Here is an 18,206-nt window from a genome sequence, read left to right as displayed (position 1 = left end):
TTTTTTTTTTTTTTTTTTTTTTTTTTTTTTTTTTTGAATCAGGGTTTCTCTGTGTAGCCCTAGCTGTCCTAGAACTCACTCTGTAGACCAGGCTGGCCTCGAACTCGCAGAGATCCACCTGTCTCTGCCTCCCAAGTGCTGGGATTAAAGGCCTGTGTCACCACCGCCCGACCTGGCCAGGCACTTCTGCAGAGCCCAGGGCCAGAGCCCATTCACAGATCCTTCTCCTGCTTAGAAACCAAAGTGAGTGGTGGCACCATACCTTCCCCTCCAGTGAAAGCAGAGGGCAGGCCCCTGCCTCAGTCAGGGACTGGCAAGAGTCACCACCCAGAGCTAGTCCCACTGGTGGGAACGCGTCTTGCCGTCCTCCAGCTTCTCTGTGCTCATGCTCCCCAAACTCTGGGACCCTGTAGCCCAGGTCACTCTGCCCTGTTGTCAGGGAGCAGGTGTACTGCCAGCCACTTCTGAATAGAATCCATGAGGCTTCCAGGGGCTACAGCTGTGCTGGGAGGAGGAGCTTCTATCAATCATAGGCTTTTAGGAAAAAAGCAGGGTCTCCTCTAGTGGAAGGAGCTCACCACAGAGCCCCTAAGGAAGGTGCCTAGAAGGCAAGGCACGGCAGGACTGATGTTTTTTAAAAAGACACGAACCCTTCCTCTAGACTACCAGACTAGTGAGACAATGCACCCTGAAAAACTGAAATTATCCCCGGAACGCATGCTGGGAGAAGGGAAAGGCTGAAGCCTGGGGCAGCCAGAGAGGGAGCTCTTCTCCCAGGAGGATAGTCCACACAGCCAGGCAGCCTGTTAGACCCCCTTGCAGGGAGACAGGAGCTGATCAGCGGTGCGTCAGTGACAGGCAGGACAAGGACACACCCTGACCAGATTGCTTAGCTGCGCATCCTCTGCCCTGTGTTAAACCTTATGTCCATGCCAGGATCCTGACGATGGATTGGGGGTCCCTGGACCTCTGTGTTTGTTCTTACCAATGTGGATGTATTGACTAAACCTCCTTTTCCTGGGATTCATTATGACTTGACTCTTTAATTGTCCTGTTAAGGGCAGGTGGCAGAGCCTGGCTCGTTAGGCCCCAGGCTGTGCCCTAACAATTCCACAGTGGCCCCCCTGCCCCTCCTGGCCTCCAGGACTCAGCTCTGTCTGATGTATCAGGACACACCAGTGTTCCCAGTCTCAGACACCTCATCCACAATACAGTGCCCTCCACTTTGGCTGGAGTGCAGAAGACCGCTGGCCTCCTGCACTGGGACATAGTGGCCAGGGGACACTCTTAGTGCCCAGCTGCCTCTAAGCCAGGAAGGCACAGGGTCATTTTACGGATACTTGCAGGCCCTACTCGCTATGTGGGAGGCCTGCAGTGAAGTCCATGGTGACCAGCATGCTTGGCACAGATCACCCTAAAATCCAAGACCAGGGACAGAGGGTCTGAAGGGCTGGACCAGACCATACCCATGCATATACATGCACACACACATGCATATACATGCACACACACAGACACAGGTTCACACATATACACACACAAACACACATACATGACACACACAGGTTCACAAATACACATGGCCACAGGTCACAAACATACACATATACACACAGACAAACATACATAGGTTCATACACAGACACACACAGGTCACACAGATACACACACAGATGCACACAGACACACACACAGGTTCATAGACATATACATACACACGGGTCACACAGATGTCCACAGATATACACACATGTCAGACACACACATGCACACACACATAGATCAAACATACACAGACACATACATGCACACACACATAGGTTTACACAGGCAGTAAGACAGCAAGACCACTGCCACCCACACACTTCCTACTATAGGAGTGTCAAGAGATGTGACGTGTCTCTCTAACACCCTGTGACCATGAGAAAGTTGGAGGGTGGTAAAGAGACGTGGAGGGTGATCTATAACAGGAAAGTCCCTGCACCCTCAGCTCCCAGGAAAAGGGGATCCCTCCCTCTGCTGGCTTCTTGGTTTTAGATCTACCCATTGTAAGGAAGGTAAAACTGAGGATCCAGGAAGCAGAGTTGCCTGCAGGCAGGAAATTCCATGCCCAAAGAAACTCTTGATACACACCTGGCCCCATGGCCCCACGGGCCCCACCTAGGTCCTGTGGGCGGGTCTTCCTCACTGGCCCAAGCTGGCTGATGACCAGTGTCTTCTCCAGCTGCCACCAGAGACCTCAGTCTGCCCTGTCCCAGTCCTTTGGCAAACCTTGCCCCTAGTCCCTGCAGTCAAGACACTGGGAATTGGCTAACCCACAGGAGCGTTCACTCCTATCCCAGGGCATGTGGGAGCAGGGGCCCGTGTGTGCTTGGGGTGGAGGGGGGTCATCGGGCATCCCTGCTGCAGCCAGGACCCCAGGACCCTTGCACCTCCCTGCTCTCAGGGCTCCAGTGGAACATTCCAAAGCTTCTAACTGGAAGTTCCTCTAAAAGGGACGGAAAAGCCCTGGGAGCCACTGCAGTGGGGGCTCTTGGAACCAGTAGTGAGCAGATCTCTGCCTGGTGAGTACCGGAGGCAGGGTGAGCAGCTGCAGAGCCTGGCCAGGCTCCGCTGCTCGGGCCTTATTTGGTAAGAGCCTGCGCTGGCCTGGTCACTGGAACTCCAGAAAGCCCTGAATTGACCCCAATGCTACCAGAAGGGCAGCCATCCCTACCCACCCGGCCAGGGGCTGGCGTATTTGGAGGTGGGAGCTCCAGGGTCAGGTGGGTCCCTCAGGACTCCATCCCAAACCTGGACAGGGATTCCCTGGCCTTTGCCTATATAAGGCTGAGGAGAGACACGGGCGCCAGGCAGACCCACAGCCCCGGAGGTATTGTCTTAAGTGGGTGCTTGGCACTGGACACTGAGGCCTTGGATTCTCGTAAAGACCTGGCAGGGAAATTGTTTGACAGTTTGACAGTGTGCTGGAGTCTCCTCTCACGGAAAGCCGCCTCAGCAAGTGCAGCCCCAGGCAGAGGGTATGGACATGGCTTTGGATACCAGGACCCTGATGTGCCTCCGTCCTCATAAAGAAGGAGTTCTCAGGAGAACAGGTGTGGTAGCTGTGCCTGAGCTTCCGAACCCCGAGTCCAAGCGCAAGCTGGCTACACTGGCGGACTTATTTTGCCACCTTGTTCGTGTCTCAGGAAGACCCCCAAGCTCCTCGGGAACCCTGATAAAGGGGAGCTGGGGCCAGAAGGAAAGGGTTTGTTTTTTATTGTTTGGTTCTGGGAATTGAACCCAGAGCTGTGCACAGGCTAGCCAAGGACTTCACCTGGGCGTTTACCGACCTTCTGAACAAGCACATTGAGTGTCCTGTGCTTAGGTCTGAACCTGGGACAATCACAGCAACCCAGCCTGATAGACACGCTCCAAATAAGGCCACAGGGAAGTGCCCCCCCCCATGTAGGTGACTTTTGTTTTGTTTTTCAAGACAGGATTTCTCTGTGTAACCCTGGCTGTCCTGGAACTCACTCTGTAGACCAGGCTGGCCTGTAACTCACAGAGATCCACCTACCTCTGCCTCCCAAGTGCTGGGATTAAAGGCGTGTGCCACCACCACCTGGCTCACATAGGTACCTTTTAAGCTGAGACCCCAAAATAAGTAGGGGCCAGACCTAGGAAAAGGGGCTGGTGTTCCAGGCAGAAGACACATCCCAGAGGCAGAGAAAGCCAGGACCAGTATAGTCCAGTTTGGGGTCCAGTGTGGTCCTGTCTGGTGAGCTGGATGAGTAGGGGACAGGGAGACAGAGGCACAGGCGCCGTGGGGCCTGTCCAGGATGCGGGTGTTGCTGGGAGCGGTGGGAAGCAGGGGGCCTAGCAATGTCATCAGACTGTGCACTCTGTGTCTTCCATCCTCTGGGTTCTGAGTGGTTTCTCATGATTTCCCTCACTCCTAAGAGGAGCAGGGTGACCTTATCTCCACTTCACCAAAGAGGAACCGGAGGCCCCAGAAAGGCTGAGATGGACTACAGACACTTCCCTCTGCCATCTGGTGCTAAGGCCAGGCCAGGAACAGAGGCTGCTGGTGGCAGTACTGGCTGGGCTGGGCGGCTGCAGGTGGGGGCAGGGTCTACTCCCACCTCCTGCTCCCCCTTTGCCCCCGCCCCCATCAGTCTCCTTCAACTGCCTGACAACCTGCTGGGACATCTCTCAAGAAACTCTCTGTTCAGGGCAAACAAAACATTTGTCACCTGTCCTGGCCAGCCGGGCTGGAGCTTAGGGGAAGGGAGGAGATAGCCAGGTTCCTGGCCTGGGAAAGAGACCGAGTGGCTGCCTATCATCTCTGGCTGCAGATGTGGCTGCCCACAGTGACAGTAAATGTTGTGCAGAGGTACAGACCCAGAACTTGGCCACAGCACATGTCGCCTAGGCGCAGAGTTAGAGTCCCTAAACCTGCTTTTGAGACCCAAGGCTCCATGGCTTGAAGCACACTTGTGCCCCCTGGGCCCTGGGCAGGTAGGTCATATTTTAAAGGGCACAGAAGTAAGTAGCCAGGGTTGCTGGGCACCAAGCAGTCTGTGCATCTTGGTGAGAAGGCCTGCTACTGTGTGCACACAGAGAACAAAGTCCAGACAGCCTGGCACAGCAGGTCACACAGCTTATATTCTTGAATGAAGATTTGGGCCTCCAGCTTTCGACACTGACCAGCAGGGGGCATCACATCACGGGTTTAATAGTCCCCCAAGGGCTCCATCTACTAAGGGTCGCCAGAACAGACCCTGTGGGCACAATGCCTGCTACCCACCAGACACTTGCTGGGCACTGTGTGTGTGTCACAGTGACAGTGGAGAACAGAACAGCCGAGCCCAGTCTGAGGCTACGCTCTGAATAGAAGAAGCATCACATTTGGGGAGGGGAGAGAAATGAGGGTTGGTGCTCTGTCTCAGAAAGTGCATTGGTAAGGAAAGTCTACAGGAGCACTGCACCTATCCCACCCCATGCGTCCTAAGGCAGCTTTAGCAGCACCAACGGTGGGGGTGGCATCTGGGCCACAGGGCTGCCATAGTGGTGAGGTTAAACTTGTCACCCCCAGTCCCCCAACCACCTGCATGGCCCATCATAGCCTTGCTGCACCTGCCTGGGGCTGAAACACAGAGCGTGAGCCCCACCCACCAACGTCAGAACTGCCAAAGTGTGTGTGTGTGGGGGGGGGGGGTTGTGGTGTGGGACAGGGCATGTTGAGGGGACAAATGTCCAGGCTGCCTCTCCCTGGTGCTCCTCAACCACCCTCCATCTACCAGTGTTCTGACTGCCTGTGGCCAGGTCACCTGTGGGAGGTGACCAGGCCCTCAGATGGCTCTGGGGAGCAGGCAGGGATTCTCACCTTGGCCTAGTGCAGCTAGAAATGGGGGGCCCTCACCCCAGGCAGCCTACCCCTCCATGAAGAAAGCTCCCCAGCAAGACAGGAGCAAGGATTGGTTTGGAGGGTGTTATCAGAGCTGATGCCTTGGTGGCTCAGCTGTGTGGGAAGGTTTGCTGGAAAAGGGAAGAAGGGAAGGGATGAGAGGAAGGAGAGGGGAAGAGGGAGAGAAGGGGGGAGAGGAGAAGGAGGGGGAGGAGAGGGAAGAGAGGGGAGAGAGGAGAGGAGATGGGGGAGAAGGGGAGAGGAGAGAGAGAAGAAGGAAAAGGAGAGAGGAGGAGAGGGGAGCAGAGGGGAGGAGAGAGGAGGAGAGGGGGAAGAAAGGAGAGGGGAAGAGGGGAGGAGGGGGAAGGGGAGGGCAGGGGAGGAGAGGAGAAAAGAGGGGAGGTGTTCCAACCACTCAGTCTCAGGAAACAGCAGCCGGGGTGGGGGAAGTGGAGTTCCACTGCCTGGGGGCCAGAGCCTGGGCTGGCTTCAGCCACAGTTCTCAAACTTGACCCCACCCCACCCCGGAAGGAATCTTTAGGGCATTGGCCCAACTCCTTCAGCTCTCACTCTGGTTTTGTTTGACCTCAGCGTGCTTAAGAGGAAATTCTCCAGCACCAGTGTGAACCGTCCCCACCTGTCCTCTTTGTGAGAGGCTGGGGAGCCCCCTAGAGAGAGTGTGTCGCCCCCTAGAGAGAGTGTGCCGCCCCCTAGAGAGAGTGTGCCCTATACTAGAGGACCTCAAGGTTCACAGTGCCTTCAGGCTGTGGGGTCTGACACCCCACTCTTCTGTGTGGACAACCCCTACAGCCCAGACACTGACTGGGTTTGAGTGTCACACAGCTGTCTGCTCCCCAGTGTGAAGGATGTGAATGTGGTTTCATGGTGAACACAGAGAGCTGTCTGGCCAGTGACTGGGCCCAGACCCTCTGAAGCCACCAAAGGCAGGTTTCCAGGAATAGCAATGCCCACGTTCTGGAGCCACAGGCCAGAGCACGCCTGTGGAAGCATGCTTGCTTTTGCTGCCAAACAGAAAAGAAAAAGGCCCCTTTGTTTCCAGGTGTCTCCTGGTGACAACACCCTCTTCTCATGAGAAGTTCAAGGTCATCCTCAGCTACTCATCAAGTTCAAGGCCAGCCTGAACTACAGGAGACCTTTTCTCAAAAAACGGAAAAGAAGATAAATAATTATGGACCACTAGTAACTGACCAGGCCACTTTAAACAGTGTGGGTGCCATAGAGACAGTAGCAAGGGCTCTGAGGCTTTCATTTGCTTCCCCTGCTGGCTTTTCTTGTCTTGTGGTGTGTGTGTGTGTGTGTGTGTGTGTGTGTGTGTGTGTGTGTGTGTGTAAATACACATGTGAAGGTCACAGAGGCCTGCAGTGAGACCGTCTGGTAACTGTGCCCCAGGGATCCGTGTGATTCCACCCCTGGCTTTTTACATGAGACCGGGGATTCAAACCCATGCGCTTCGCTGACCAAGCCATCTCCTCGCCCCTACCCCTCTTGTTTCTGTAAAGCACCACTCAGAACACGGCAGCTCCTGAGTTGCCCCCTCGGCTGGGACACTTGCCACACGGTGACGAACTAGGCCAGACAGAGCTGGGACCCTTTATGGCACCTGTCTGATTCTGGCAGGGGGAGCCTCAAAATCTGGCTTGTAAGTCTGTGATTGTCAACACTTTCACTTCTGATGTGAGCAGCATGGGGTGGGGTTTGGTTGGCATCCTTCCCAGCGGTACCCTCTTCGGAGCGACAGAAGAGCCATCGCTGTCTCTTCCTCCAGCATGTGCAGCTAGTTTGCCTCCATCATTTCTCGTGTGACCTCTGGGGTCACGTCTCCCCATGTCATGGGTCAGGGTCCCTTGTAAAGAGATTTCATTAGATTTTTATTACAATAATTTGTTTTCGCTGCAGGGCATGTAGTGATGAGAGAACCTCCAACAGGCCATTTGGTGGCCAGTGTCTCAACCCCCTGAAGGAAAGGTCTTCTGGGCAGGACTGCAGCAGCCAAGGCGCCAAGGACCCACCCCAACCCCCCAGCCACCACACCATCCAGAGGACCCTCAGACCCTGCGACTGGGACAAAGGAAGTGTCCTCTGCTCTTGGATCAGCAAATCCAGTGGGACAAGAGTGTCAGGCGCTTTTCCTGAATCCAGGGACTGCCCCTCATCTCCAGGAAGTCGCGCAGGCCAGAGACCAGAACAGGCCACTCCACCACATACGCCTGTGGACACACCTGCCCCTGTGGGGTGCCCGTGCTGATTGGACCAGTGTCCCTGTCTTGGCAGCCACCAATACTCAGGTGAGGAGCCCATGGCTTTCATAGGTGAGCACCATCTACATGGGTCCTGCACGCCCTGCATCCCCGCAGACCCATACATACTGGTCCTGCTCAGCAGCACCTGGGGTACAGCAGGGACAATGGTGACAACACCCGGTCAGCTACCAGCCAGCAGAGCCCGCAGTCACTCTGACCCTTTCCCCACCCCTGCCACTTTTTCTGTTCAGAGGTGGCTTTACCTTCACAGACCCCAGGACTCTGCAGGCTCTACCTGCCTGTATCCTGGAACTCAGGAGTTCCTGAAATCAGCCTTCTCCACCCCAGCTTCTCCTGTGTTGGGGACTGTCCTGGCCCCTGCAAGGGGGTTGTGTCCCCTACTTCCAGCAGCTGAACATCTCCAGACTTCACTGGTGTCAAGGAGTGACTCCCCTGGACTACCGCAAACACCCCCAGTCTCTCTGCTCCTCCCTCCCGCTGTAACCCTTACCTAACCCAGCAGAGCAGCCATCCATGGCTGCCTCCTCTTGGGGTAGTAGAGTGGCTCCTTCTCCACATTTGGACTCATTCTTGTCCTGGCGATCCACAGAGGCTTTTCCAGGATGTACCTGCCTGTCTGCAGCTTGTTGCCGGATTTTCAGGCAGGCCCCGCCACACCACAGCTCTGCCAAGCTCCTCCCACACACTCAGGGGTTCCTATCTTTTTAAAAACGTGTATTTCTGTATTTCTTTACTTGTTGGATAGGTCAAGCCACGGTGTGCCATGTGGAGCCAGGATAGCATTTGGGCACCCCTTCCCGCCTTTCACCAGTGGGTCCTGGGATCAAACTCAGGAAGTTAGGCTTGATGGCAAGTGCCTTTGCCAGCAGAGCCATCTCGCCCACTCCCCGTAACACCAGGTTTCCTATAGGCCAACTGGCTTCAAACTTGCTGTTACCAACGATGACTGAGATTCTGACCCTCCTGCCTCCCCAGTGCTGCGGTTATAGCAATGAAGCATGCCTGACCATCATAGGGAATTGAACCCTGGGGCCTCATGCATGCTGGGTAAGCATCCTATCAACTGAGCCACATTTCCAGCCCCTGGCTTTTTCTTAAATTGCCATTTGCGCTTTAAATTTCCACTTCCCCCACAATGCTCAGGCCTCACAAGGACAGGGGCTCTACCCGCCTTAATCTTCTACCCTGGGTCTACCACAACATGGGGCTAGAAGACCCTCAGGAGACACGGGGTCTCTGGGGGAAGGGATGAGCTGACAGCACCCTCTCTGTTGGGAAGGACACTGCCCTACGCGTGGCTGTGGAGAGGAGGAGTGCCCGCTTGGTGCTTTGTGAAGCCTGCAGAAGAACTTGCAGGTGCTTCTGACTTAGGCGTGAGAGGAAGCAGGTGGAAACCTTCAGCTCAGGAAGCAGCCGCAGGCCCAGCCACACCCGGACTCTGAGCCTGAGAGGCTGTCTCTCTAAATATAGCCACAGGTTGTGCAAGGAAGTGGTGGCTTTGATTACCCCAGGGCAACTCAGCCCTGCAGCGCATTCTCAGCCCTGGAAAAGAAAATGGGGAAATGAACTCCTCCAGTTGGGGCCTCTACACAAAGAGGAGGCCCACAGCAAGCCAGAGGTTGAAGACTCTGAGGACCTGAATATGGAGTTCCAGCAGTCAGCCAGACACAGTGACTTTTTATCCCAGAACTCCGGAGGCAGAGGCAAGCAGATATCTGAGTTCAAGGCCAGCCTAGTCTATGAGTGAGTTCCAAGACAGCCACCAGGGAAACGCGTAGAAAGAAACCGTGTTTGGAGAAACAAAACAAAAAAGAATTCCAGAAGTCAACAGTATTGGCTGTGATGGTTGCCAACATAGAGGTTTTTGTGTCCAAAGTGTCCTCCTCCAGCAAAACAAACAAACCCAGCAGTGCTGATGACAATGTCGTTAGGTCAACCACCTCAGGCAGGGCATCTAGTTCAGGTCAATCGGAAGAGCCTGTGTTAGGTCCAGGGCCCCCACCCTGCTGACTGTCATGTCAAATCTGCTTGCTTTTCCATCATTTTGCCCCCTCCATCCAGAGACAGCCTTGGTAGTCTGACCCCCAATAAATCTTCTACCATGAAAAGGTCCAGTTCAGCAATTTCCTCCGTTCCAAAGGCAAGATCCTTTTATTTATTTTTGAAGATTCATTATTGTTGAGACAAGCAGTCCTGGATGGCCTGGAACTTACTATGTAGCCCAGGCTGGCCTTGAATTAGCAGAGATTTGTCAATCTCTGCTTCCTGAGAGCTGGGATTAAAGGTGTGAGCCTTCACAGCTAGCCTTTTCCTTTTCATTGTATGAGTATTAGTGTTTCTCTATGTGTGGGCATGTATGTACACTTGTATGCAGGTGCCCTTAGGGTCCAGAAGAGGGTTCAGATCCCCTAGAACTGGAGTTACAGGTAGGTGGGAGTTGCCCAGTTTGAGTTCTGGGAACTGAACCTGGGTCCTCTGCAAGACTGAGTATCTCTCCAGTCCCAAGGTTCGGTCTATCTATCTATCTATCTATCTATCTATCTATCTATCTATCTAGATTTGTTTGTTTATTTATTTAAGATTTATTTATTATATATACAGTGTTCTATCTGCATGTATCTCATTATAGATGATTGTGAGTCATATGGTTGCTGGGAATTGAACTCAGGACCTCTGAAAGAGTAGCCAGTGTTCTTAACCTCTGAGCCAACTCTCCAGCTCCCCAAGATTCCTTTTATAAGAGATATTTTCAAATAAGAATGCTAAGCCGGGCGGTGGTGGCGCACGCCTTTAATCCCAGCACTCGGGAGGCAGAGGCAGGCGGATCTCTGTGAGTTCGAGACCAGCATGGTCTACAAGAGCTAGTTCCAGGACAGGCTCCAAAACCACAGAGAAACCCTGTCTCGAAAAAAAAAAAATTAGAATGCTAAAACAGAATGAGTTGTGCTTAAGACCTAAGCATACATGATCTTCAAGTATAACCTGACTCCTTTACAAGGAGCCAACTCAACATCCCGGGACTCTCACAGACAACTCTACAAACTGCTTACAATACACGCACTCTCCCCTTTCCCAGTAGTCCCTGTGGCCCTGGGCTTCACCTCAGCAGTGACAATCCCATCAATGGAGTCTCAGGCTCCACCTTGGTGCCACTTAAGTCACTCCGACACCCTTTGAGAGGGGCCATCAAAAGCCCCCAAACCCTATCCTTGGCTACTGTCAACACACTTCATCAAGGGGCTGGAGAGATGACTCAGTGGTTAAGAGCACTGGCTGCTCTTCCAGAGGACCAGGGTTCTGTTCTCGGCACCTACATGGTGACTGACAACCATGCGTAACTCCAGTTCCAGGGAATCCAACACCCTTGTCTACGCTCACTCAGGCTCACACATATACATATAAATAAAAATAAATAAATATACCTAAAAAAGTTGAACGGACATCATCGCATCTGTCTCTTGAGAAACACACACTCACACATTGGGGGATGTATTATGCTTTTCCTAACCACCCCTTGGCTCTCATTATCCCCTGTGCTGATATCTATGTTAAAATCCCTTAATAAACTTTGCGTTTTCCTGGCTCATCCTGGATGGAGGAAGGTAGCCAGCCCTGACTGTCCACAGCAAGGGAACAAGAGGAAGCAAGGGCCTGGCGTGGAACTCCTCAGGTGACTCAGAGGAGGAGGAGTCAGAAGGGGAGGCCTGAGCTCCCACGCTCCACTCAGGAGCTCAGAGAAGTTTCCAGCACTCTGCTGGGGGCCAGGCCATATGCTCAGCCTGAACTAAACAACACCCTACACTGGTATCAGGCAAGAAGCCCCCAGAGAGCCTGTGCAACCATTTATCCGGTTGTTCACAGCAGACACAGTGAGCCCTGACTGCACGAGGGGCGCGTGCCGGAATCAACACCACATCACAGGCTTACACCCTCTACCACTCATGATCCAGGACATGTGTGTAGTCGCATGAAGTCACAGGTACACGAAGCACGCAGCTGTGTTCCGAAGGACCAGCCAACACGATGACCTTGAGAAGACTGCAGAAGACGGGAGTCCTGCTCAGTGAGTCACCTCGTGCATGGCACTCACCTCCTGATTCTTGGTCCCCTTTCTGTGAGTGGGAAGAGGTTGCCCTGAGAGTCTAAGCAAGGAAAGGAGGTGGCATCCAGCCCAGCCACACAGAGCCCCTGGGCTGGCACTGAGTTCGCTGGCCTGGAGAGGGATGTACTCCCCCCAGCTGGTAGAAGGTTGCTGGGTCAAGAGGATCCCAGGCAGGCCGGGGGGTGGGGGGTGGGGGGCAGGCCTCCTTCCTGAGGACTTGTGGGGGCTGGGGATGTGGCATGTTCAGTGGTTGGTTCCTGGCCTGTGTCCTCAGGTCACCCAGGGCGGTACCAAGCAGGCTGGCCTATACCCAAGAGCTTGTCCCAGTCTTGCCTGTGACGCAGACGGTGGGCAGTGGCCTCTTGGGGAGGGAAAGTCCCCAGCTAGGTCTTCAGTGCTTTTTATCTGCATGAAGCAAGGTTACGAAGGGACCTTCCTCTATCAGCCGGGAGGGGTGTTGAGAGGGCTGGAGTGAGCAGGGACCCCAAGTTTAGGCAATACATTCCTGACAGCTGGAGGGAGGCCATGGGTGAGTAGATAAGCTCTATCCAGAGCAAGCGCGGAGTCCTTTGGGAACTGTCATCTCTCTGGGCTTTCTCCTGGGTCCCTGGGAAACCAGAGCCACATTGTATCACACACATCACTTCCGGCTGGGCCCCACTGAGTCTCCAGGCTTCGTGGCTCCCCTTACTAAGCGGCAGCCACAGAGGACTTCTCTCTCACTGCCTCTGCACCCCAGAACTTCCTCATTGCTGAGTCCTTGACTGGAATGCTGTTCCCTTTGGAAGCCAGGCTCTGCTCGCCAGGGCCTGCTGGGAGGCTGTTTAGGGTCAAATCCTGGCCCCAGGTTTGTGTATGTGACTTGATGTTTTTGACCAAAAGAGCCTAAGCACCAGGCTCCAGTGGAGCTGGGCCTCTCCCAGGTGGCAAGAACACACCCTGATACCCTTCTTCCTGGCTGCAGAACAGGCGAGGTCACCCCCTGCTGACCCACCCCCCTCAGTTGAGCAGTTAGCTAGTAGATCCCTAAGGGCCCTGGAGAGGTGTGTGTGGTCAGAACGGAGGAAGTAGAGAAGGAGAGGAGACTCTGGTTAACAGCAGAGAGAGAGCAGAAGGTGAGAGAGCAGGGGCGGGGGCAGCGTGCCAGGGATGAGGACAGAGTGTGCAAAAGTACTGAGCCAGAGGCAGGGCTGCTGGCGGGGGAGAACTCAACACCTCACCGTGGTATCTGTGGGCTGAAATTAAAGTGTGGTCCCAGGAGTGACACACTCTGCCTTTCCCACTAGGACCGTGTGTTGTTCGCTACGTTGCTGGCAAAATTTGAATGTAATAGATGGTCAATGTGTAGCAGCCAGGAACTAACAACTGCCTCCCGGGGTGCATTGCTACAGGAAGAGCTGGCCATGAAGCAGGCTGAGTTCTTTAGGCACCTGAAGGCCTTGGTGTGGGCATAGGTGTCCTGTGCTGGGAATAGCTGGCATGAGAAAGCAAGAGAGGGGAGGAACACCCCAAGAGTCCCTCGAGGATGTTTGTGGCCTGTAAAATACAAGATTTTTAAGGCCCAGGGAGGGTCCTGTTCAACCTGATCAGGGAAATAATGAATCTAGTATGGCCCAGCATGTTTCCCCCTGCTTGTGGGTGCCCACGGTCTGCCACAGACATCACATAGTAGGTGTTGCTCAGATCCCCTGCTGTGTGTGCCCATGCTCTCTGCCACAGACATCACACAGTAGGTGCTGCTGAGATCCATGTCAGATAGATGAACTACACAGAGCTGTCCCGTGGTCCTGTCCACAGTAAAAAACAAACTTCACCTCCATCCCAGGATGGTAACTAAGCCCACAGGACCTGGGAATGACAGTCCTGACTGTGAAGGAGGAACTGATGTGGTCTGCACTAAGCACGTGGGGTCAAGAGGCCGCAGAGGACCAGGAGCAGGCATCTCTTCCAGAAACAGCTGACCTTGATCTGTACCAGAGAAAATGCTCTGTGCTCTAGCTCGTTCCGTTGCTGTGACAAAACATTCTGACCAGAATCAGTCTGGGAGAAAGTAAGTTACTTATTTTTTATNTTGAGTGCTGGGACTACAGGACTTTATTATTATTATTATTATTATTTATTATTATTTATTATTATTTATTATTATTATTATTAGAGACAGGACTTCTCTATGTATCCCTGGCTGTCCTGGAACTCTTTCTGTAGATCAGGCTGGCCTCAAACTCATAGAGATCCACTTGCCTCTGCCTCCCTAGTGCTGAGATTAAAGGTGTGGCCAAGAATTTGACCCTGGAGTGCTGGCTCAGTGGTCCAGAGCACTTGCTGCTCTTGCAAGGTCCCAGATCATTTCCAAGGACCCACGTGGCAGATCACAACCACCTGTAACTCCAAGTCCAGGGGATCTGATGCCCTCCTCTGACCTCTGCAGGCATTACACTCACACAATGCACATACACACAGGCAGGCAAAATATTCATAGACATTAAATCTGAAACAATGAAAAGAATGAAGAGATGTGCATGCCCTCCTTTGAGCTACCAGAGTGTAATTCCCTGGGAAATGAGAGTGGGAAAGAGATCCTGGTTACGTACATTAAGATGGGAGCCGTGCTGGCCTTCCCAGGTCCCTGCGACCCCTAGCACACGACAGCAAGGCAACATTCTAATTCTACAGCAGAGCAGGAGAGAGAAGCGTGCATGCCTCGGGTCACTTTTTCTGGAAGGGTTACTCAGGAAGCAGGAGCGTAGCTACCTACCATCCGTGGGTCAGGGGCTTGCTGTGCTCACAGCTGACTAGGCCTGAAACCTGATCCACAAGGTGGAAGCTAGGATTCAGTCTGGAGCCCTCCAGAAGACACAGACTCATTGATTTGTCCTTGTATCTGAGCCCAGCCCTCTGGGGTTCTGATCAGCCTGGCCTGGTCACACACAGTGACAGGGAGACCTGTTGGTGACAGGTAGATTAAGATTCTGCTGGGAAAGAGGACAGACACCCTGTTTTGCCTTCTGGGTACTGACAATGTGCTGAGTAGGCTAAGCCCGGTCTCCTATGTTCCAGGGCCCCAAAGGATGGCTCAGAAGCTCTAGGGAACCCAACTGTGCCAGGCATAGTCCAGCCTCCCATCCAGGACTGAGTGGGCGCCGCTGCCCAGGGAGGCTGCTGGCTCCTCTGCGCTCCACGGGGACAAAATAAATAAACCTGATAAACTGGTATTTATGCCACAGCCTGGGGCAGCCACAAGTCACTGGGCAAATATGGTCAAAATTCAAGTCCACAAAGAGCCAGGCTGTCACACAGGGAGCCCACTGCATCTCCCATGGGCCACCTCTGACCTCTCTCAGGACACTTCCAGGAGCAGAGAGTCGACTTGCGCTCTGGCTCTGTGGGCCAGAGATGAGCTGCAGCCTCTCCCCCGGGCAGACCCCAGAGATGAGCTGCAGCCCCTCCCCCGGGCAGACCCCACAGATGAGCTGCAGCCTTCGCCACTCCCCCGGGCAGACCCCAGAGATGAGCTGCAGCCCCTCCCCCGGGCAGACCCCACAGGTGTCTCTGGTGAAGAACCAGCCTTCAAGGGTGAATTCAGGGAGCAGGTGCTGCCTGTTTCAGATTACATCCAGGACTACAGAATTGTTTAAATTATTTGTTTGTGACGGAGTCTCACTTAGCTCAGACTAGCCCTGAACTCAAAATGTAGCCAAGGATGATCCTGAACTTCTGATACTCCTGCCTCCTGCGTGCTAGGATTGCAGAAGTGTACCACCATGCCTGGCTTACATAGGGCTGGGAATAAACACAGTCCCCTGTGCCTCTATGCTCTATGTCAGCGTGCTACCCACTGAGCAGCCATTCTCCCTCGCCCCCCACCCCAGCCTCTAAGTTCTTTGCAAGTGAAGCTGGCACTGGAGACTGACTTGTCATGAGGGGCCAGAAACACCCTACATCCACTAAGCTCAAGGTTCAGGATGGAAAAAGAGAGCAACTGAAGGGACTCAGGACCACACCAAGAAGCTTGCTCAGCAGTGGGATGGAGAGGGTAGGAACCACTGGGGAGGGGCACTGAGCGCAGAGCTAAGCACATATACAAAGGCGCTGTGGGCAAGGGGTGCTTTGGCGAGGTGCCGTCCTCCACAGAGCACCAAGTGTGTTCCATACGGGGCACTGGGTACTAGAATGACAAAAGTCTCTTCCTCTCTGCTGGGGTCACAGGGTCCAGCTGAGTCTGCTCCCCAATATGCCCTCAGGCTCCTAGGCTTCCCAGTGCAGGTGACTTGGTAAAGAAGGGCTGGCTGAGACCTCTCCCAGCCCCTCCTCGAGCCCACCACTAAGAAGCTGGTGTCCACCCACCCTGAGCCAGGATCACTCTGCAGGTAGTCTGGGTGGGCTCAGGTGATGGTAGTTTTGTGTGGGAGACTGTCTGAGATCCACCCATCCTAACGCAGTGTTCCCACGCACACAGCAGGCTGTGCCTGCTTCCCAGACAAAGCTGGATATGGGTGTGACATGCCACCTGCCTGCCACGCCCAGGCCCTAGGTCCTCACCCCAGCTTCTGTAGCTCAGGGCTAGAAAGTGCCACCCTATTGTTATTGTTGTTTTTGACCCTCAGCCAACCCTTCAGCCTGGCCTGTCATTACCCTCCATAATTTTTTTTAATTTCATGTGCACCGGTGTTTTGCCTGCATGTAAGCCTGTGTGAGGGCATCAGAAACCCTGGAACTTGAGTGACAGACAGTCGTGGGCTGTCATGTGGTGATGTGGGATTCCCCTATGTATGCAGTGAATACCATTGGTGAATAAAGAAACTGCCTTGGCCTGTTCATAGGGCAAAACTTAGGTGGGGAAAACTAAACTGAATGCTGGGAGAAAGAAGGGCGGAATCAGAGAGAAACCATCGAGCTACCTCCGGAGATAGATGTGCCGAAACTTTGCTGGTAGGCCACGATTAATGGAAATGGGTTAAATTAAGATGTAAGAGTTGGCAAATAAGAAGGCAGAGATAATGGGCCAAGCAGTGACTTAAATAATATGGTTTCCGTGTGATTATTTAGAGGTTGAGCAGCTAGGAACTTACAGGGGCCTCCTCACAATGTGGTGCTGGGAACTGAACCCAGGTCCTCTGGAAGAGCAGTTAAGCCATCTCTCCAGCCCCAGTTCCCCTAAGATGACCTCTTTATTCCAGGTGACTTTCCCGCCAGTCACAGGGGACACCCCCTGCTCCTCCAGCCCTACTTCAGGACGTTTGCAAGTGCACTGCCTGCACTCCTCCCTGGCTACCCCCAGAAGTGAGCAGCAAGCGCCTCTCCCCCCGTCTCTGTCCCTCCCTTCTTCCTGGCACTTACCTCCTCTTGACAAGGTTCTGGGTCATCCTCTCAGGAAAGCACAGTGCTCTTCCAGGAGATGGCACATTCTTCCGGGGACTTTGAACACGCTGTCACACTGTGCTTGCTCAGGGATGATATCTGTTGCTCTTCGCTCCTGAAGGCTAATGTGAAGTACTCTCCACAGAACTGGAAGCTGCCCCTGGGTGACTCTGGGTCTCATCACCTGACGTCAGTGGTCAAGAGGGCCCACCGCTTCACTGAGTCAGCCCTCGGCCTCACACAGGTGTGATCAGCTGGCTAGTAAGAGATGGGAAAAGGCAGCCTTCCCTGAACAGCTATGCAAAGTCTGGCTGCAGGAGAGGCTCAGCCAAGCTGGTGTGTGTATGTGTGTGTGTGTGTGTGGGTGTCCTTGTAAGTTCTGCTAGAGAGGCAGAAGGCAGAGGCCTGCAGATCATGCTGGAAGCGCAAGGGAGGAAAAAATTAACCCTAAACAAGAAATCACTGTCTAGAAGTGAGCCATTTGGGTTGGCCACCAAGAGGGATCCATGGGCACACGTGTACATGTATGTGGTGCTGGAGATGCAATCCAGGGCTTTGCCACGCCCATTCTAACACTGAAGTGCATCCGAAGCCCTCCAAGGTGGGGTTCTAAGATACTTTATGACTTTTGTGTACTGTCTCCTCATTCTAGAAGGTTCTTTTCTGTCCTTCCCCCTCCAGCTATATGTTTCAGTTTCTATATAAGGAACTCCCCCAAACTTAGTGTTTGTGGCTTAGTGTTGCATACTCCTTTGACTCAGCACAGGGCCTGACCCTAAGTACAACTCCTGTGTCCTGTGTAGTAGGAGGCTGAGGCAGGAAGATCTTAAATTCCAGGACATAGCCTGGGATACAGAGAAAAGTTGTTTCAGAAACCTAAGAAAGTAAACAGTCAGTGTCTCCTCTCTCACTACGCACAGATGTGTGCAAAAATTGCAAACATCACCCCATTGCTTCTCTGTCAGAGTATGATTAGCAGAGGCAGGGGGATCTCTGTGAGTCTGAGCCAGCCTGGTCTACAAGAGCTAGTTCCAGGACAGGCACAGAGAAATCTTGTCTTGAAAAAACAAAAACA

This window comes from Alexandromys fortis, unplaced genomic scaffold (genome assembly GCF_014885135.2).
Source record: "Alexandromys fortis isolate MF-2015 unplaced genomic scaffold, M_Fortis_MF-2015_v1.1 scaffold_81, whole genome shotgun sequence".
In the NCBI taxonomy this organism is placed as follows: Eukaryota; Metazoa; Chordata; class Mammalia; order Rodentia; family Cricetidae; genus Alexandromys; species Alexandromys fortis.
The sequence above is the reverse complement of the archived record's forward strand: the minus strand, read 5'-3'. Positions refer to the sequence as shown.